The sequence below is a fragment of the Heteronotia binoei genome, chromosome 5 (genome assembly GCF_032191835.1).
Source record: "Heteronotia binoei isolate CCM8104 ecotype False Entrance Well chromosome 5, APGP_CSIRO_Hbin_v1, whole genome shotgun sequence".
Classification (NCBI taxonomy): domain Eukaryota; kingdom Metazoa; phylum Chordata; class Lepidosauria; order Squamata; family Gekkonidae; genus Heteronotia; species Heteronotia binoei.
This window is the reverse complement of record NC_083227.1, coordinates 153019017-153041157: the sequence shown is the minus strand read 5'-3', so window position 1 is coordinate 153041157 and position 22141 is coordinate 153019017. Positions and strand designations below refer to the sequence as shown.

At 45.0% G+C, this 22141-nt stretch overlaps 1 protein-coding gene across 3 annotated transcripts in view; it reads right to left on the bottom strand.

Moving 5' to 3' along the window:
- HTR4 (5-hydroxytryptamine receptor 4) overlaps nt 1-22141 on the bottom strand; it is a 360697-nt gene that overhangs the window by 55615 nt on the left and 282941 nt on the right. The gene's annotated exons all lie outside the window — the stretch shown is intronic.

Genomic DNA, 22141 nt, shown 5'->3' with positions numbered 1-22141 from the left:
AGGGAGAAAGAAAAGAAAAACATAGAGATGGTTAATAAGGAAAATTGTCCTCAATTGCTTATTTAAACTCCCACCAATATATATCTGAAGAATGAGAAAAATCCCAGCAGTACTGCCTTGCATCAACCCCCCCCCCCCCGCATTTAGTCCCTACTTACATGTAACAAAAGAACAAAGCAGTAGACAAGTCCACCTTTAAGACCAACTAAGTTTTATTCAGAATGTGAGCGTTCGTATGCTCTTAAGCAGACTTCATCAGACAAAATGGGAATGGCAAGCAGCGATACTTAATATAAGTGGGCAGTGAGTTGATATGTGGAACCATGGGAATGTTTTTTTTATCAGATTAAAAGAATCACAAATAGGGATCTGTGTTTGTTAGTGTTAGAACAAAGCAGGGCTGAAACAACACCGGAGGGCGATAAACAACAGACCGCTGTTGTAGGTGCGAGGTGCCATAAATCTAGGTAACATCCTGGCTTTGTTAGTTTAAATAGAGGGCACGGTTTCTCAAGAGGTTATAACATCTATTATAGTTTGCCATTAGGAAAAAAGGAAGACATTAAAATACAGTGGAGAATGGGTTGGTATATGCAATAAGACCAACAGCCAATATCCCCCATTTGAATATGTAAATACAGAAAACAAAAATATTCTGATACACTGTTCTAAAAGAGAAATAATATAAGTTAGCCCTTAGAAAAACAGGGTGCATTAAAGTATAGTGGAAGGTGGGTTAGTATATGTAATGAGACAAACAGCCCACATCCCTCATTTGAGCATGTCAACACACAAAAAACATTATTTTGTGGGCTATTTGTCTCATTACATATACTAACCCACCTTCCACTATACTTTAATGCACCCTGTTTTTCTAATGGCTAACATATTATTTCTCTTTTAGAACAGTGTATCAGAATATTTGGCTTTTTTTTTTTTTTGTATTGATATACTCAAATGGGGGATATTGGCTGTTTGTCTTATTGAATATATCAACCCATCCACTGTATTTTAATGTCTTCCTTTTTTTTCTAATGGCAAACTATAAGAGATGTTATAACCTCTAGAGCAGGGGTGGCCAACGGTAGCTCTCCAGATGTTTTTACCTACAACTCCTATCAGCCCCAGCCAGCATATCCAATGGCTGGGGCTGATGGGAGTTGTAGGCAAAAAACATCTGGAGAGCTACCGTTGGCCAGCCCATCTAACAAACTAACAAAGCCAGAATGTTACCTAGATTTATGGCACTTCGCACCTACAACAGCAGTCTGTTTTTTATCACCCTCCAGTGTTGTTTCAGCCCAGCTTTGTTCTAACACTAACACAGATCCCTATTTGTGATTCTTTTAATCTGATAAAAAACATTCCCATGATTCCACATACCAACTCACTGCCCACTTATATTAAGAACTGCTGCTTGCCATTCCCATCTCGTCCGATGAAGTCTGCTTAAGAGCATACTAAAGCTTCCATTCTGAATAAAACTTAGTTGGTCTTAAAGGTGCCCTTGTCTACTGCTTTGTTCTATTGCTTCAGACCAACACGGCTGCCTGCTGGGATCTGAATACGTGTGGCAAAGTTTTTATGTTTGTTGGAGGACAACACAAGGACTTTGCATCACATGCACAATGGGAGTTTTGTGCCTTCCAGAGGTGCAGTGGCTCTTTCCTGTTTGTGACCATAGCACACTGGGAGAAACAATTTTAGTCTCTCCTCACACAAACTGTTTACACATCAGTCAGTCAGTCAGTCAGTTTATTACGGCTCTAGGCCACTCAACAACAACAACACAGCTCATCAATAACAGTACAACACAACACCAAGCTAAAATATAACATAACAATATAAAACTATGTACAACCAACAAAATAGTAATAAAACTGCTCTGTGGAGCTGTCATTTATTTATTTACTTAGGATTTATATCCCGCCCTTCCCACAAGTGGCTCATGTGTTCCATTGTAAAAATTACATTACCTACATGGCCACCCATAAGTTCCGGAACAGACCCAATACTGCAATATTTATTCTCAGTCAAAGCAAAGCTAATGAAAAACAATTAAAATGAAAGCTCTTTTAAAAAAAAACCCAAACAAACTCAGGTTTCAATTTAAACAAACAAACAAAAAAATCATTCTCCCTGCTTTCCACTTTCCTGGTTTCCTTCCTTTCTTTGGGGTGTGAACTGGCAGAGACTGACCAAGAGAGAGATCTTGGGGTCGTGGTAGATAACTCACTGAAAATGTCGAGACAGTGTGCGTTTGCAATAAAAAAGGCCAACGCCATGCTGGGAATTATTAGGAAGGGAATTGAAAACAAATCAGCCAGTATCATAATGCCCCTGTATAAATCGATGGTGCGGTCTCATTTGGAGTACTGTGTGCAGTTCTGGTCGCCGCACCTCAAAAAGGATATTATAGCATTGGAGAAAGTCCAGAAAGGGCAACTAGAATGATTAAAGGGCTGGAACACTTTCCCTATGAAGAAAGGTTGAAACGCTTGGGACTCTAGCTTGGAGAAACGTCAACTGCAGGGTGACATGATAGAGGTTTACAAGATAATGCATGGGATGGAGAAAGTAGAGAAAGAAGTGCTTTTCTCCCTTTCTCACAATACAAGAACTCGTGGGCATTCGATGAAATTGCTGAGCAGACAGGTTAAAATGGATAAAAGGAAGTACTTCTTCACCCAAAGGGTGATTAACATGTGGAATTCACTGCCACAGGAGGTGGTGGCGGCCACAAGCATGGCCACCTTCAAGAGGGGTTTATATAAAAATATGGAGCAGAGGTCCATCAGTGGCTATTAGCCACAGTGTGTGTGTGTATATATATATGTGTGTGTTTGTGTGTGTGTGTGTGTATAAATTTTTGGCCACTGTGTGACACAGAGTGTTGGACTGGATGGGCCATTGGCCTGATCCAACATGGCTTCTCTTATGTTCTTATGTGGTGGTGGCAGTCTCTAAAAAGGCCTCCCTTATCTTGAATGCAGCCCATTTATTTTTCCTGTGGAATCTGATCGTTTAGGTTGCCCTGTGTGATGAACAGACTAGGTTCCTCCATTCTCTTGTTTACTAAGCAGCCCTTCACACACTTTGCCAAATTGGTGTCACAGCACAAAGGGAAGGTTAAAGAAGTCAACGGGAGCGGATGGGCTGATGAGAGGGACAGTTGAAAACAGCCATTCGTTCAGTTCAGTGAGAGTCAGACTAGCTGAGCGAAGTACGTGGCAGAAGAACAGCCTAATGCTGAGTACGTGGCAGAAGAACAGCCTAATGCTGACTGAAACAAAGAATGCCGAATGCCGGAATAGAGCTATTGTTCAAAAGTACAGCTGTAAAGAAACATTGTGATCTCTATTTCATTCACTCCAATGCTGTGGTTAAACCTTTAACAAAAGTTAACTATTTGTGTTTGTATTAACCCTGCTGACTGAATGCCTACTGTCCCGGGGAAAGAAACACACATAGGCTTTCATACACAACTACAAAGTCTCAGCTGCTATACATATACATATCTGCGAATAAACAGTGGCAGTATAAAACAAACAAAGCAGTTCTTAGTTCTCAGCCCCAGCAGCTCTGTGAAGTATCTGGGTGAAGGGTGGTTGACATAAGGAACTGGCCTGCCCTGTCTGTTTAAGTTCTGGGAAAGAGGAGAGAGGGGAACTCCATGTGTGTAAAAGGTTCAGGGTTATCTACCTTTTAAACATGGATGAGACAGGTGGTGAATTGTGGCTGCCTGACCTACCTGTAGCCCTTAACCTGGGTAACAGAGGTTGTGGAGGGGGGGTGGGGAGACTCTCTGAATGAGTGAAAAGGGTGTCACCCCCTGAAAACTATCTATGCAAGAACTCCTTGCTCCGAGACACAAGATGCGCTGAGACATGTCGTTCCCAGGGAACCTGTCGTCCACATTAAAATGGCTTTGAACGACTGAATGGCTCCTTTGAACTTGAACGATGGTAACAGAGAAATATCTCTTTAAGCAACAGGCTAGAGAGAGAGGCACCACTTCGGCTACCAGATAAGTGGGATAGTAACTGAGGCAGGGTAGGGTAGGGTTCACAGGCTAAAAGGGGAGGGGAGGGGAAGGTTCACAGGCTAAAAGGGGCCAGTGGCTGGCAGGAGATTGCTGCACTCCCAAAGATCTGGAATTTAGCACGGCTGCTGAAAGCCATCATGAGCCCCCATACAAAGACTCTACCTGGGCTTTGTCTTATGACCCTTATCCAAACTCAATATTATAACAAAACAAGTAACTTTGCTCGCTGTTTCCCTGAATCCTAGTCAGGGCTGGTGCTACGGAGTCAGCAAAGTAAGCTGCTGCCTAGGGCGCCATCTGGTGGAGAATGGTAGAGAGTGGGGAAGCTAGAGACCAAGAAAGAGCACCTTAATGCTCTCTTGCCCCATCCTAAACCCAGGGTGCTGCCAGACGTACCATTAGTGGCGACACAGCTCCGTCTCGCTGACGGATTAAATGTGTTCGTTCAGACATCCACATCTGGCAATCGAGCGTCATCCAGGGTCCTCCCGGCTTGCTACGCCTCAATGGCGCATTAATTTGACAGCACAGAAAGTCCAGTCCTTTTTCAAAAAAGCTGCACAAGATCGGCTTTTTCCTGTTTGGACAGCTCATGCGCGATACTGCCTCTCACCTTTCTTTAAAAAAAAAAAGCCCCAGCAGACATGCGCATTGCCAGATCATCCGGGAATCTGAGGCGACGCTTCTGCTTCTCCAATCAACACAGGATCGGAGGGGGGGGGGGACGTTATCCCACTATTTAGAACAGGAAAAAAATCTCTTTTTTTCAATGTGGAGGATTTCTGGAAACTCCCCCCCCCCCCGAAGTAACGTTTGATTTCCCACCTCCAAACAGTTGGGCGCATGTTCAATGGACCCCCCCCTCCCAGAAATCACCACCTGATCACACATTCTCCAAGAAAAGAGCGTGATAGTATTGGATGTCTGAACGCTCAACAACAGAATGAGTCGCATTCTTGGATGCTCGTCTGAATGGCCCTGCATCGAATCAATATTCAGCTGTTCAAATTTGAGCGCTACACACATGCTTTTAATGTGACGTGTGACCGCACTCCCCAGTGAGGCAAATGGTCTTGCTGCAGAGCAGAAGGTAACAAAACCCTGCAGGGCCATGCTTGGGCAAAAGGCGTCGCGAGGGGAGAGAAAATATGCTACCCAATGCAAGGGTTTCATCTCTTTCCTTGTTTAACTCTGGTGCAGGAGCAGGTGGAGAAGGCTGAACTTTAGCAAGGAACTTGGGGGGGGTGCTGCTTGGAGATGCCCTGATGTGGCGCTAGAACTGCTGCAGCCCAAGCCGAGGAGGCAGGGAGCCGAGGCAGTCGGTGTGCCTCCCTTCTCAGCTGCACCAAGCCTGCAAGTGAGGCGCCACCAGGTCTCCCAGTGAGGAGGAGGGCTGCACCATTAGAATCACGCCTCGGGATGCTGGCCAACACCTCCTCGATCACCGCCAGCCCTTAGGATCAAGGATGCACTCCGGGAAAAACCCAAACAAACCTGCTCTGGCTGGAGGCCTGCTCGAAGGAGGGCCTGGAGGGAGGAGAAGCAAATGGCAGTGACAGCAGCAGGCCCCTGAGTACACAGCCTGCCCCGTGGCCTCTTCACTGCTGTTGCCTCCTCCGCCCCCCCCTCCAAAGGTGGCACCTGCTCCCTCTGGGTCCAGCATATGAACATGAACATATGAGCTGCCTTATACTGAATCAGACCCTTGGTCTATCAAAGTCAGTATTGTCTACTCAGACTGGCAGCGGCTCTCCAGGGTCTCAAGTGGAGGTTTTTCACATCTACTTGCCTAGACCCTTCTTAGTTGGAGATGCCGGGGATTGAAACTGGGACCTTCTGCTTACCAAGCAGATGGTCTACCACTGAGCCACAGCCCCTCCCTGTGTCTCTCCAGGGTCTCAAGCTGAGGTTTTTCGCACCTATTTGCCTGGACCCTTTTTAGTTGGAGATGCCGGGGATTGAACCTGGGACCTTCTGCTTCCCAAGCAGATGCTCTACCACTGAGCCACCGTCCCTCCCTGGTGGCAGAGCACCACCAGCTCTGATGGTGGCTGATTTCCCCACCCCTCCACCCCCTTTATTTGCCAGCAACAAACATCTTCATAGGTAGAATTTGCATCGGCAGCAGGAGGTGGGCACTCGGTAAAAAAAAAAAAAAAAAGTTGTCTGCCGCTGTTGTAGTCTTAACTGCAGGGCCTGCAGCTGAAATAATCTCCTCCCCCCCCCCCCCCCAGTTTGTGGTTATGCATTTGCGTAACATTCCTTTGAAGACTCAATCATGACTGGCAGGATTTCTTTAGAGACTGGGTAAGAGAACAGCAGTAGTCTAAAGCTGTATCGCATAGCACAAGTCTATAAGCCTACGGGCAGGGCTCATCTATGTATGTGTATACGTTTCCTTGTGATGGGTGCTTTATAAAGGATAAATTATTACCAGAGGTCATGTAGCCATAGTGCGAAACAACATCACGTGTACGTTTTATAGCATAAGCACTAAAGTGAACTCAGCTTTTAAGGAGCAACTGGGGTTAGCCCTAAAATTCTTGACTTATCATGCTGTTCATCCACTCTTGAAACCTTCAGTAGTCTGTCTTGTCAGCTGTCTTGGTGTTTGCTGAAAAGAATAAAGGCTTTTACTCCTGCCTGTGAATTCCACTTCAGTGAGGTGCAAACATCTGCCTGATCAGTTGGCGTTCCTTATTCCTTCACAGGTTTCCATATTAAAGTATCTGATACGACTAGCTTCTGTTAGCTAGTAGCTCCTAGCCAGTCTTGTGCCCTCTAAGAGGACTAGTGACAGTTTATGCATTTGGTCATTGTGCAGAATCAAAAGGGCAGTGTAGGTGTGTAATGGCTAAAATGGAGAAGAGGAGAATGATGTTAGCGGCTTTGAGTCTCCATTGGGCAAAAAAAGGCAGATATAAATGAAGGAAAAATAATTATAGCCTAAAATCCTTAATTTGGGGGGCACTGGATATAAATGGGGTGCATTAAAATGAGCAGCTGTTTTTACTTTGGTTGGTTACCCTTTTAGCACAGAGATGAACACTCAGATTTTGATAAACTTCTGCCACTCAGTCTCCCTGCCCACAGTTCTGGCTTCTGGTCTTTGTGTCCTCATGATCCCCCACTCCACCAGCTCCTAATGACCCTTTCCCCAGGACTTGCCCCCTCCTCCCTTCCTCAGAACTCTCCTTTCCTAGGATGCCTTTGAGTCAACCACTCAGCTCTCCTTCCCTCCTGAGTAGATGTACATTAACAGGAATTAGGGCACCTTCTTCCCCTATACCTTTCTGCCTCTGCCACGTCCCTTAGGTCCAGCTTGAGACTGGGCGCTTCACATGGCAGAGACCAGCCTCTTGGACTCCCTCCTGCCCTGTACTTGGCGTACCTGCTGTAAATACTGCCTTGTTTCTGGGTCGGGCCTGATGTGGTTGGTCATGTTTGAGTCTAGACACTTTCAGAGACAACAAACTATAAGCTGCCATTACGAGGGGTACTTGCAAGCATTCAGCATGTCTAATTGGTCATGTCTAGTAGGTATTACAGCAGCATATGATCTAGATTGGCAGTAGGTGAGTTTATCTGGTGCCCACCTCCGAAGTACCATGGGACTGGTGGGGGGAGGGAGCAGGGCAGGTGCACTGAGGAACACTTGGCAGACATGCTAGGGGGGCACCAGTAGGTAGTCTCACCTAGGGCACCAATAAGTCTGGCACTGGCCAGATCATAGTATAAAAGAATTGACCTGCCGATCAATCTATCAATGGCACAACTCAAAAAAAAAAAAAAGAATAAAGATAGGAGACTCAAAACTGGTCACCAGCTTCAGGATGATTGTGGGACTTCCAGAGCCAAAACTGAAAGGCATGGGAATATCCTGGCCTAGGTGAGGCACACCCCCTGTGCTATTTGCAATGGAAGGCAAGGGTCTGTGTTTGTGGCAGGCATAGCTCATCAGAAAATAACACTACATGTTTGAAAGGCGGCCATTAATTCCAGAATGATGATGGAAGTTGCAGTGCCAAAAACCGAGGGAATAAGAACACTCTGAACCAGTTATCTTCACAATAAGCAACATGTATTAAGAGCTTTTAAGCAACATGTCATGTGTCTGTAATACTCAGATCCCCAATCCATCGCAGAAGGTTGCTAGGTGACACACTCTCAGACAGACCTCCCTACATGGTCAACTGTGATGTATTGACCCAATGCCTCGCCAACGTAGGAATCCATGGGTTAGCCTTGAGATGGTTCATTCCATTTCTCCAGGATCAGGAACAGAGGGTGGCACTAGGAGAGAGGGTATCACTGCACTGCCCTTTGAAGTCCCTCAGGGGGCAATCCTCTCTCCTATGTTGTTTAACATCTATATACACCCTCTTGCCCAGCTGGTGTGGAGTTTTAGGCTGGGTTGTCCCCAGTTTGCTGATGCCACCTAGCTGTATCTGTTGATGGCCATCAAGCTAGACTCCACCCCAATTAATCTGGTTGAGGGATTGGAGGCCATGACGAGGTGGTTGAGACTGGTTGAGATTGAATCCACTGAAGATGAAGATCCTGTTGCTAGGTGGGAGTAATCTGAGGGTGGGGTGCCAATTCCCAGCTCTAGATAGCGTGTCACTGATACCGGCACCAACTGTCAAGAGTTTGGGTGTGCTCATGGATACTTCCATATCTGTGGAGGTTCAGGCAAGAAATGTTGCCAGGCTGGCTTTTCTCCAACTACGCCAAGTCAGACAACTGGCCCCCTTCCTCTCTTGTGTGATCCGCATAATGGTCACCTTGAGGCTGGATTACTATAGCTTGCTCTATGTGGGGCTGCCTTTGAAGTTGACTCAGGAATTACAACTGATCCAGAGTGCAGCGGTGCAGGTATTTACAGGTTTCCCAAGGGCAGCACACATCCAACCAGTGCTATGCCAACTGCACCGGCTCCAGACAGAGCACTGGATCCACTTCAAGGTTCTCCTTCTTACCTTTAAGGCTGGTCTGGGGCCTGCAGGACTTCCTATCCCAGTATGTCCTCCAAAGAGCTTTATGCTCAGAAAATCAGACTGTACTGGTGGTTCCTGGCCCAAAAGATGTCCATCTTCTCCTGCCTGGTGGAACTCTCTGCCTAGTGACATCCGCACCTGTGGGACGTTGTTCAGTTCTGTAGGGTGTGCAAGACAGAGCTGTTCCACCAGGCCTATGATTGAGAACAGCAACAACCCCCCTACCCATCACATCTGACCCATGCTTTGTCTTGTACGGAGGGAAAAAGAAATGTACTAGATACCATCAAACATCATTTCAATGGTTTTATTTTGGAATAGATTTTATTTATTTTATTGCATACTTAGTCTGATGTCCACTGCCGTAAGCCCTTCAGGGGAGAGTGGTTTATAAATTAAACAAATAAATAAATAAATAAAGTCCAGGGCTGGAGCTCCATATAGAGCTGGCATTAGTCAAGAAAAAAGCTGGAAATTCTTCCATGATGCCCTCACATTTTTTCAGGGGACTGACCAGGCACCTTTCAGGCAGAGGTACAGCTGACGCAGTGTGGAGAGTGGTGGTCTGTTTCTACAGTGTTGCCAGAGCATGAGTAAGTTGTAGCACCTGGTCTTGCAGCATCACAAGGTTCTCTGGTGCAGCTGCAGCTTATGGAAGTTTGTTTGTGGGATGGAAGCAAACGGTCCTGGAGTGCAGACAGACAGAGGCATTGGGGAGGGACGATGGCTCAGTGGCAGAGCATCTGCTTGGGAAGCAGAAGGTCCCAGGTTCAATCCCTGGCATCTCGACTAAAAAAGGGTCCAGGCAAATAGGCGTGATAAACCTTAGCTTGAGACCCGGGAGAGCCGCTGCCAGTCTGAGTAGACAATACTGACTTTGATGGACCCAGGGTCTGATTCAGTATAAGGCAGCTTCATATGTAGGAGGGACGGTGGCTCAGTGGTAGAGCATCTGCTTGGGAAGCAGAAGGTCCCAGGTTCAATCCCTGGCATCTCCAACTAAAAGGGTCCAGGCAAATAGGTGTGAAAAGCCTCAGCTTGAGACCCTGGAGAGCTGCTGCCAGTCTGAGTAGACAATACTATGATGGACTGAGGGTCTGATTCAGTATAAGGCAGCTTCATATGTTCATAATCCCAAGTATCATAACCAAGTATTGTAATCAAGATTCCAGTCTGGAGATCAATTACTAGAATGAAAGAAAGCTGAGTCCAGAGGGTTGTCTGAGAGGCAAGGTCTCGCAGTTCAAAGTTGTTCACAAGCAAACTCATGGTAGGTCCAGAAGTCAGAGTCAAGAGTTGGTCCAAAGGTCACAGGAGCAAAGCAGAGTCTGGTGCAGCAGTCACAGAGTCAGAGGTATAGTGACTTGTTCCTTCTACATTGAGCAGTCTTCCTCGGCTGGCTTTTATAGGCATCTACTGGAAGGTCTCACTTACAGCCAACTGCATCTACTCATCATCAGCAAGCAGCTGGCATTGGGCCAATAGACATGTGCTTTGTTTTCTCTCTGAATCCTGGAGCTTCAATCTAAGCCTTTGTCTCCAACACACAACAGGTGTGGGTGAAACTGGAGGGCTTGCAATGACCACCTGGGTTTCATCCGTTGGAATGGGACTAGAAGGTGCTGGTAGCTCTGTATCACCTGTGAGCTCTGACTAGCCTGCGGCTCGTCTTCCTGCTTGCTGGCTTCTGCTGATTCAGAGCTGGCTACACAGGACTCCTCTTCTCCTGACTTGACCCACAACATGCACGTTTGAGAAAATGTTATTGTAGATGATATGACAGCACAGAAAAAATTGGAAAATAAGATGATCAAAATGTTTCTTTATAATCGGGAATAGAATACTGAAGACGGGATCTTCAACTTTATAAAATTGTGCATGAGTCGGACAGGGTTGATGAAGAGAAATTTTCCTCCCTCTCCCAAAATACTAGAAGGCATCCAATGAAACTGATGGGCAGTAAATTCAGGATGGACAAAAGGAAATACTTCTTGACATAGTGAGCGATTAAAATGTAGAATAAGCTGCCAGATGTAGTAATACATCTGAATGTCTTTTATTGTGTTCAGACTTCGTTTCAAAAAGCAATTAGAAGAAGAAGAAGAAGATATTGGATTTATATCCCGCCCTCCACTCCGAAGAGTCTCAGAGCGGCTCACAATCTCCTTTCCCTTCCTCCCCCACAACAGACACCCTGTGAGGTAGATGAAGATATTGGATTTATATCACGCCCTCCACTCCGAAGAGTCTCAGAGCGGCTCACAATCCCCTTTACCTTCCTCCCCCACAACAGACACCCTGTGAGGTAGATGAAGATATTGGATTTATATCCTGCCCTCCACTCCGAAGAGTCTCAGAGCGGCTCACAATCTCCTTTACCTTCCTCCCCCACAACAGACACCCTGTGAGGTAGATGAAGATATTGGATTTATATTCCACCCTCCACTTGGAAGAGTCTCAGAGTGGCTCACAATCTCCTTTCCCTTTGTCCCCCACAACAGACACCCTGTGAGGTAGATGAAGATATTGGATTTATATCCCGCCCTCCACTTCGAAGAGTCTCAGAGTGGCTCACAATCTCCTTTCCCTTCCTCCCCCTCAACAGACACCCTGTGAGGTGGGTGGGGCTGGAGAGGGCTCTCACAGCAGCTTCCCTTTCAAGGACAACCTCTGCCAGAGCTATGGCTGACCCAAGGCCATGCTAGCAGGTGCAAGTGGAGGAGTGGGGAATCAAACCTGGTTCTCCCAGATAAGAGTCCGCACACTTAACCACTACACCAAACTGGCAATTAGACAGATTAATGGAGGACAGGCCTATCCAGTGGTTACTAGCAGGGCTTTTTTTTGTAGAAAAAAGCCCAGCAGGAGCTCATTTGTATATTAGACCACACCCCCTGATGTTACCAGAAGTGTTGCCATCCAGCATCCCAAGCCAAGTCAACTTCTAAATGACCTGGAGCTGGAAAAAAGAATTCTCATATCAGACACCTATTTCTGCTAGAGGATGCCCGGAACCAGTAAGGCTCCCATACCCTTTCAGCAAATGCTGTGCACTATCGATCAGCTATAGGAAGATGCTTCCAGCCTGCATTGCCTCCATCTTATCTGAATCCAGCTTTGGTCTGGTCTCTCTCAGCCGCTGGACTTTGCTTGATGGGGGCTTTTCTGGAGGCACAGGAGGGGAGGTGATGGTGCCCAGGGACGAAAGTGACTGGGGCAGGTAATGACATGATTGGGGAATGGGAGAATGATGCTTCCTGTAAGCCTGTACAAAAAATGTGCCTGTGTGAAACATCAATAACAAGGACTTTAAAAAAGACAAAATAAGTTCTTTAAAAAAAAAAAAAAAAATCAGTGCTGTTTATAATTTCTGGCCGACCAATTGATTTGCTCACTCTTTACTTACACCCTTTGCTGCTGAGTGGGATGTACAATAAACCAAACAAAACGTAAGCCAATAAATGTGCTGATTACAAACTTATAAGAAATGGTGCCATTTAATAACAAAGTATAAATTCATAAGAAAGGATTATAATAATAATAATAATAATATTTTATTTTTATATCCCGCCCTCCCCGCCAGGCGGGCTCAGGGCGGCTAACAGGCACGGGAATCCCATGATTCTTATTGGACAGTATAACAGACATGGGAGTCCCATGATTCATAAAAACATAATAATTTGACATTAATTACAAATAGTTATTTAAAATACATAAAAACAAATAAAATATAATAAGATATATTAAGGTAGGTGCTAGAATGATGTAATCCAGATGTATTTAGGATGGCTAAATATCTGTTCATTCGTTGATCCGGTTCTATATGCAAAGAAGGAAATATTCAGTTATGTGCAAAGCACAAAACACTCCACAACTCCAAGGTTATCCAACACTCCTTCTGCACCAAGCTGGTTCTACTTCAACTTAAAGTAAATTTTGCATAATTTAAAGTGAATTTTCCAGCACACATCACTGGGTCACGATCCTTGGGCTTGAGGGAAATCCCATGTTTCCCAGCCCTGTCTTGGCAAAGGACCACCTCTCATTGCCAAGCCCAAGGGATCCCCTCCTTGGAGGGCAGCAGCACCAAGACAAGCCGAAAGAGGCAGCAAGGGTGTGGGTGCCTGGACTAGCTTGTGGGTTCCAGTGGGGAAGAAGGACACAGTATAGGAAGGTGCTTGCATGAAAGATCTCCAGACCTCGGCGGAAGAGCATTACTGTAACAGGGGAGCTTTTCAGTCTGGATTCTGCAGGAAAAGTGGCTGAGAACAGTCAACAAAGGTGATCTACGGGAAGCAGAAAACAGAAGTGGTACCCAGTCTCAAGCCTTTCTCCCCCATCCTTGAGAGGAACAATATGCAGTAAGCTACCTCTACCTTTTAACCTTACACACACACACACACACCCTGCACAGGATACAGAGCCAAGGAGCCCTGCTTCCCGAGTCACAATTTGTCTCAGGCACGGGCATGCACAAGTGTACGCACACATTCCTTTACTCCAATCTAGTGGCAAAAGCCTGTCACAAAGCTGATCCTAGAAAGAAAAAACTCCAGTATGAAACTGGTGAAATCAAAACTCCTCAAGCGATTTGACTGTATTTCCCAAGTTTTGAATAAAACCCATTAATTCTTCACACATTACAAACAGCTGTTTTCGTTTGTTTTCATTTCCTTCATTTACACCTCAATTTTCTCCAAAACAGGGACCTAAAATGGCTTACATTGTTCTCCTCTCTTCCATTTTAGTCTTTTGATAACCTTGTGAGTTAGGTTAGGCTGGGAACATGAGTTTTACATGGGAATGTTACAGCTTGCATTTCATGCACTCAGGATACTGCTATTTACTCCTCTTCTCTATAGCCATGTATATATTTATCTACCAATTTAGGCTATAACTTATTTTGTATATTTGTTTACTATACTTATAGACAGCCTTTCTTACTGAGGTTGATGAAAGGATTTCCAGTCTATGAAACTGCAATAGTTCAGTTAGATTTCAATCGCTTTGTTTTTGCTATAGCAGAATAACCGTCCCTCTGGAATTTGTTACTTAGGAAGAGATGGTGGGAGGTGTGGGCAGACCAACTGTCAATTGGAAAAGGACAAAGAATGTCAGATGCAGATAAAAAGATTTACTTTTAAAACATGTTTTGAGCCAAAAAAGAAGTCTGCCTTCCGTTTCTGGGTTCTAGTGTATTCTGCTAAAAGCCAAGTATGCGTGTCTGGAAAACAACCAATCAAAACCAAGTTTGAACACAACCTGTTCATTAACATCATAAAGGTAACTAATCCAAATAAAATTCCCTTTGACTGTCATATCTGAACCAACTAAGCCAGACCTGGGAGAGTTTCTGGCACTGTCATGATTTCTGTGGCAGCATTCTTTCAGTTTCTATTCCAGGGGATAGTGAGGGAAAACATGTGCCTGAAAAGCAAGTATAATTTTTTTTTTTTTTATCATGCTATCCTAGGGTTCCCAGGTCTGTGTTGGAAAATACCTGGAGACTTTGGGTGTGGATCCGGGAGAGGGTGGGGTTTGGGGAGGGGAGGGGCCTCAGTCTGGTATGTTGCCCTAGAGTCCACCCTTCCAAGCAGCCATTTTCTCCAGGAGCAATACAAAAGAACAGTGGCAGCACAATATGTAAAATACAAAAATACAAATTATTGTGCAAAAACAAACACTCTTGACTAGTGTATACAAAATTCTATTGACATGAAATGTCAAGCCGAGAGATATTTAGAAAAATTTGTCATGAAATACAATACCAAATATATATTGTATGATACTTGGCACATTCAGTAACTTCAGTAAATTAGCCCCCTTTGTGGCACATACTTTGTATCCATTATTTGTTCAGTACAAAGGGGATGTGTTTGTGTGTGTGGAATCAGCATTGTTGGTCAGCTCTGAAAGGCTACTTGTATAATTTTAATCTTCTAATGCATAATTCACAAGCCTCTTGCCTTCAGCCTCTTTTTCTTAGAATCACAGAGCTGGAAGGGACCTCCAGGGGCATCGAGCCCAGCCCTCTGCACAATGCAGGAAATTCACAAATATCTCTCCCTAAGTCCACAGGGTCAGCATTTGCTGTCAGATGGCCATCTAGCCTCTATCTAAAAACCTCTTCTCCAGGCTAAACATACCCAGCTCCTTCAACCTTTCCTCATAGGACTCAGTTTCCAGACCCCTCACCATTTTACTGCCCTCCTCCTCTAGACACGTTCCAGCTTGTCTATATCATTCTTAACTTGTGGTGCCCAAACTGAACACAAAACTCTAGGTGAAGTCTAACCAAAGCAGAGTAAAGCGATACCATCACTTTGTATGATCTGGGCACTATACTTCTGTTGATACAGCCCAAAATTGCATTGGCCTTTTTAGCTACTGCATCACACTGCTGAGTCATGTTCAGTGTATGGCCCACTAAGACCCCAGATCCTTTTCACATACTATTCCCAAGACATGTCTCCCCAAGACATGCCTCCCCTATCCTATAATGATGCATTTGATTTTCCCTACCTAAATGCACAACTTTACATTTATCCCTGTTAAAATTCATTTTATCTGTTTTAGCCCAGTTTTCCGGCCTGTCAAGGTCATCCTGTATCATGTCTCTATCTTCTACTGTATTTGCGACCCCTTCCGATTTAGTATTATTCCCTCTATTCCTTCATCCAAATCACTGATAAAGATGTTGAACGAAACAGGTCCCAGGACAGATCCTTGAGGCACTCCACTTGTCACTCCTCTCCAAGAGGATGAGGAACCATTCACAAGCACTCTTTGGGTGCGATCTGTCAACCAGTTACAGATCCACCTAACGGTAACAGGATCCAAACCACATTTTACCCACTTGTCAGCAAGGACAGTATGTGGAACCTTATCAAAAGCCTTACTAAAATCAAAATAAACTATGGCCGTTTTCCCACAGAGCTTACCGCGGAGCGACGTCCCTCTTCACCGCCCAGCGTCTGCACGGATTTCCCACCAACTGCTCCGCAGAACCAGGAAGTGCTGGACCTTTTGCGTTGCAGATGTAAACTGCTAAAAACCAGTTTACCTTAGCGACGCAAAAGCCGCGGCTCTTCCTGGTTATGTGGAGCAGTTGGTGGGAAATCCACGCAGACGCTACGTGGTGAAGAGGGACGTTGCTCTGCGGTAAGCTCTGTGGGAAAATGGCCTATGTCTACAGCATTCACCTGATCCAGCAAGGTAGTAACTTTCTCAAAAAAAGAGCTAAGGTTAGTCTGATATGACTTGTTTTTGAGAACCCCATGCTAGCTCTTAGTAATCACAGCCATCTTTTCTAAATGCTCAAGGAATGACGGCTTGATGATTTGTTCTAAAACTTTTCCAGGTATAGACATCAAGTTGACAGGTCGGTAATTAACTGGATCCTCCCTTTCCCCTTCTTGAAGATGGGGACAACATTTGCCCGCCTCCAGTTTTCTGGCACCTCTCCTGTTCTCCAAGAACCTGTTCTCTTGTTTAGTGGCTTTACAAAACTAACCCAGAATCTTCATATAGTCATATACAAAATACAAAATCATGCCCCTGCTCATGTCTGCATGTGGAGATATAAGTGCTTCTAAAATTTTCACTTTTCACCCTAAGAACCCGTGACAAAAAAATTCTCTTTACTGCATGTATCAAGTGGTAGCAGAAAATGATTCACTCACAGCAAGCACATAACTTCAAGAAGTTGTAAAATGACGGTCATTTTTTTATGGCTATGCATGTATGTAGCTTTTTGATGAAACAGAAATGTCTTTTGCTTTCAGAAAATGAAGGTGGGGGGGGGGGGGAATACATCCTGAGATAGAGACATTTGTTAACACTGATTTTGGAAGCAGCCCCTGTCAGTTAAAATGAAAATGTCTGAACACTTTATGCAAAATTAAGGAAGTGAATTCTATGTGAAAGCAGCCGCTGAAAATCTACTGCCAGCTTTTTTTGTGTGTTTTTAAAACCTATAGCATTGTCAAAAATACACTTGTGTCAGGAAAGGCTCACAAGGGTTACAGACTTGTTGACACAGGCATACTCCAGAGGATCTTTAGAAATATAGGCTTTGAATTAACAGCAAGGGTTGTGCTTTTGTGGGAGACGAAGAACAAATCTCCCCAAAGTGCTCCCTTTCAGCAAAACCAAGACATTACAAGACATTTTTCAATAATTTTTCAGTATTGTCGTCATGAATCCTGGGATGAGATCTTGCCCTCAGAGGTATATTCACACAGTGCACAGTTAGTGCTTTCTGCCTTTAAGAGCAGAGTTAGTGCTTTCTGCCTTTAAGAGATACGGATTTCAGCTGCAGACCCTTCATCTGAATATTTTTGCAGATGATCACTGCAGATTCCATTGCTTTCAGTTGCCACTCATCTGTCTCTCTCTTTTGCAGGGTACCTAATGGCTCATTCATTCGTACAGCCTGAGGCAGCCATGCTTTTCTAACAAAGGAAAAGGGGAAAACAACTCAAAGTGAAATATGCTGATAATGCTGCAAGGGTTAAACTACAACAAATAAAATAATATCAAAATAAATATTTATAATATGGGGTACACAATAGTAAAGTTAGAAACACAGGGCCTGAATATCAGATGATGAACATGTCAAATTATTACAGGTTATGTAAAGCTTGTTCTGACTAGGGTTGCCAACTCCAATTCAAGAAATATCTGGGGACTTTGGGGGTGGAGCCAGGAGACTTTGGGGGGTGGAGCCAGGAGACATTAGGGGTGGAGCCAAGATCAAGGCTGTGACAAGCATAATTGAACTCCAAAGGGTGTTCCGGCCATCACGTTTAAAGGGACGGTACACCTTTTCAATTCCTTCCTTCCATAGGAAATAATGGATGGGGCACCTTCTTTCGAGGCTCATAGAATTGGACCCCCTGGTCCAATCTTTTTGAAACTTGGGGGGTATTTTGGGGAGAGGCACTAGATGCTATACAGAAAATATGGTGCCTCTATCCAAAAAAACAGTCCCCCCCCCCCAGAGCCCCAGATACCCGTGGATCAATTCTCCATGATTTTCTATGGGAATAAATCTCCATAGGGAATAACAGAGTTCCCAGCAGACATTTCCCTCCCCTCCCCCCGCTTTCTGACAACCCTGAAGCGGGGGGAGGACCTCCAAACCGGGGGATCCCCTGCCCTCACCTGGGGATTGGCAACCCTAGAGCCAACTGATTTTACTTGGCTTACATTAGAACTCTGCATAGGATTGTACTTTAAAAGGCCATCTGCCAGCACTACTTGCTATACTAGCCACCATTACCTACCTTTGTTGGGGTTCATTGGGTCTCCAAACCGGGGGATCCCCTGCCCCCACCTGGGGATTGGCAACCCTAGTTCTGACTCTAATTCAGCCTGACATCCAGGCCCTGTGTTTTAATGTTACTATTGTGTACACTATTTAATAAATATTTATTTTGATCTTATTTTACTTGATGTCGCTTGACCCTTACAGCATTATCAGCCATGCTTTTGTAGTCAGCCTTCACTAATTAAACCAGCAATGGGATAGACTCAAATGGCTGTGTAAATGACACCCAGCATGCTTTCTGTTCAGCGGCTAGCTGTCTTTGCTATACAAGTATGAGTGGGGAAATCTTATTAAATCCCATTTTAAAAAATCAGCGCCCGAGGGGGTGATTTTCAGTGGAGAAACAGTGGAGCTGAGGAGGTTTTGAACCTCTAAGGAAGGAGCAGCTGCTGGGAAACAATGGGCAGGAAGAGTCAAGCACCTTTTGTTACTTTTCTGTTCAAAATGGTTCTCGGCTGAAGCTGTTTTTCTTTTGTAAAGAGTTGGGAAGCTCTGTTTATGTACAACACGCAGTCGGTACCTAACTTTTATGACAAAAATGGTATAATTCTCTGACAGTATACATCATAGTTTAGTGGAAGCTAGCCTGCTACGCACTATACAAGATTCCAGCAGTTTCAATTGCTGTGGGTCCTTAGAAATTATCTGGTTTTTCAGAGCATGAAACTTAACGTGCAGCATTGCAGTTCTTCAAATGAATAAAGATGACTGGCACGTTCCGTTCATCTGACGAAGAAGGCTATTGCTTATGCTAACTTTGTCCCATCACAACAATTAGTTTGGCATTTTTCCTTATGGGATTTTCTTTGGGGAACAGGTGTGGATACTCATCATATCTTATCTTCCATTCTACATTCCATCAGACTATACCATATATGAATGTATGTGCCGTCAAGCCACAGCTGACTTATAATACCCCAGCATGGGCCTTTCAAGGCAAGTGAGAATCAGACATGGATTGTCGTCATTGCCTGCCTCTGCAGAGTCTTCCCTAGTGGCCCCTCATCCAAATACCAACCTTACTTACCTTCTCAGGTCTGATCAGGCTATACCATGCCATTCCACATCCCTCAAGCTTAACTGGCCTCCCACTTATTTACATAGTAAATGATGGCATTAAACAGGACAGTATAAGCTTATTTGGTATGGTATTACCCTACGCACCTATGCAAACAGTGCTAACCCAGAAATTTCCCATTCAGCTCTTTACAGTATCATTTATTGGCTTTTCAGTGCTACAGATGAATATATATTGAACATACAAGGACCTTCCTCATAATGACTTTCAGAATCAGATTATACGCAAATCCAGGTTTTTTTTTTTAATAGCTGGAACTCCTTTGCATATTATGCCACACACCCCTGATGTAGCCAATCCTCCTGGCGCTTACAGTAGGCCCTGAATTAAGAGCCCTGTAAGCTCTTGGAAGATTGGCTACATCAGGTGTATGTGGCCTAATACAAAAAAAAAAAAAAAAAGCCCTGTGCAAATCTACACCACTTTCTACTAATAAGCCAATCATATGAGATGCTACATCATGGCAGTGACTTATAAGATTGGATGTTAGCAGTGCCAGATAAAACCCTGTGGAGGCCCCTAGGCAGTCGAAATTTTGCCCCTCCTGCATATTATCTCGGAGTGCCCACCCTGCTACCTGTGGCCCCCACTGCAGCCACTTTCCCCAAAGCCCCCTTTACAACCCTGCGAAGGGGAGGCAGAGAGAGGCAAACTTGGTGACACTGCCAGTAGCAGCCTCTCCGGGCAAGTTGGGCAAAGAGCAGCTCAGTTGCTGGCTGGGAGGTCTGCAAGCAGGGAGGAAACTGGGGGGGGGGGGTGTCAGCCTGGGGCCCCTAAAGGCATGGGGGCCCATAGGCCAGTGCCTTCTTGGCCTAATTGTTAATCCGGCCCTGGACGTTAGGGTTCCCCCCCCCCCCCAAAAAAAGAAAACCCCTAAAAGAGGAGCAATGTGAATGTTCTTGAACAGGTTGTGCTGATGTTAGTTGTGCCTTCAACGTCTGGTTTATTTATAAGGAAGACCTATCCATTAAAACAGAAAGAAGAACCACTGAGGCAATGGCTTCCCCCCCTAAATAATGCTGAACAAGATGAACTCTCACCCTACTCTCCCTCTGACAACAGTCGCATGGTTTTTTTTCTGCAGACCAGCTACAGCTGATGGGCCATTTATGACCCTCTGGCCCTGTTCAGACACACAGTATAATCAGTTTCCTTCTGGATTTAAAGTGGCTGATCAGACAGCAGCAACATCTGCCTCCCAGTTTTAACTCATGGTAGCTCCCCCAATCCTTCTCAGAACCAGATTATTTTGTTACCTGCTCCTTTGCGGTGTTTTTTGAGTTCTCCGGTTTCACCTCATGGTTTTCTCTGTCTGGATAGTTCTGCTGCGATATTAACCAACTTCCAGATGTCCGAAGGCTGTCCCAGAGCAAAAGGAGCCTCAGACACCCGGTTTACGGTCGCCATTTTTTTTTTACTACTTAGCGATATGCGCATAACCGCACAATCATATAATGCTTTAACCGATGTGCATAATAGTGGAGGAAAAAAAGAACTGCATGGTGCCATCACGTGGATGGCAGAAGATGGTTTCACCACGGAGTGATTCAAATTGCAGTATGGTAGTCTGATCGATAATATCTGGCTCAGAGATATTCGGAACAGAACCAGGTCAGTTTAACACGGACTCAACACACTGTGTGAACAGGGCCCCTGCAACTTGGGGGGGAAAAACACTTAATATCAGCTCACTCAAATTGTTCTGCAACTGTGGAATAACTAATGTTCTGTTTTATGCTACCGCAGCAGGCAAATTATATTTCAGCAGATTGATCTGCCCCTATAGTGTCATACTGCTTTGCAATTACTACTCATTATCAACACTAGTAATACCAGCCAGGAAACAGCAGTTCTGGAAAATATTGCCCCCTCTTTCCCTATACTAAGGGCGTTTTCCCACAGAGCTTACCACGGAGCGACGTCCCTCTTCACCGCGCAGCGTCTGCGTGGATTTTCCACCAACTGCTCCGAGGAACCAGGAAGAGCCGTGGCTTTTGCGTAGGGTTGCCAAGTCCAATTTAAGAAATATCTGGGGACTTTGGGGGTGGAGCCAGGAGACATTAGGGGTGAAGCCAAGATCAAGGCTGTGGCAAACATAATTGAACTCCAAAGGGAGTTTTGGCCCCCGCATTTAAAGGGACGGCACACTTTTTCAATTCCTCCCTTCCATAGGAAATAATGAAGGATAGGGGCACCTTCTTTTGGGGCTCATAGAATTGGACCTCCTGGTCCAATGTTTTTGAAAGTTGGGGGTTATTTTGGGGAGAGGCACTAGATGCTATACTGAAAATTTGGTGCTTCTACCTCAAAAAACAGCCCCCCCCCCCGAGCCCCAGATACCCGTGGATCAATTCTCTATGATTTGCCTTGTAGTTAGCAACATTTTGCTCACTTCCCTTTCCCCCCTTTCCATATTCATCACCTTACATTTTAAATATGGTTTTTCTTTTTATGAATTTGGTGTTATCATGGTAACTTTGCACCCACGGACAAAACCTTCTTTTGGACTCCCCAAGGAAGGTCACTAAGAAAATCCAGGCGTTCTTAATATGTAGAAGAGTCTTTCAAGAGGCAGAAAAGATTGTTTAGTTTCCAGGGGAGGAAGGGAAGGGAAGGGAGCGGGCGAAGGGGAGTGGGGCCAATCACCTGCCTGGCTGGGCTTGGCAACATTCAAGGGCGGGCCGTCGGAG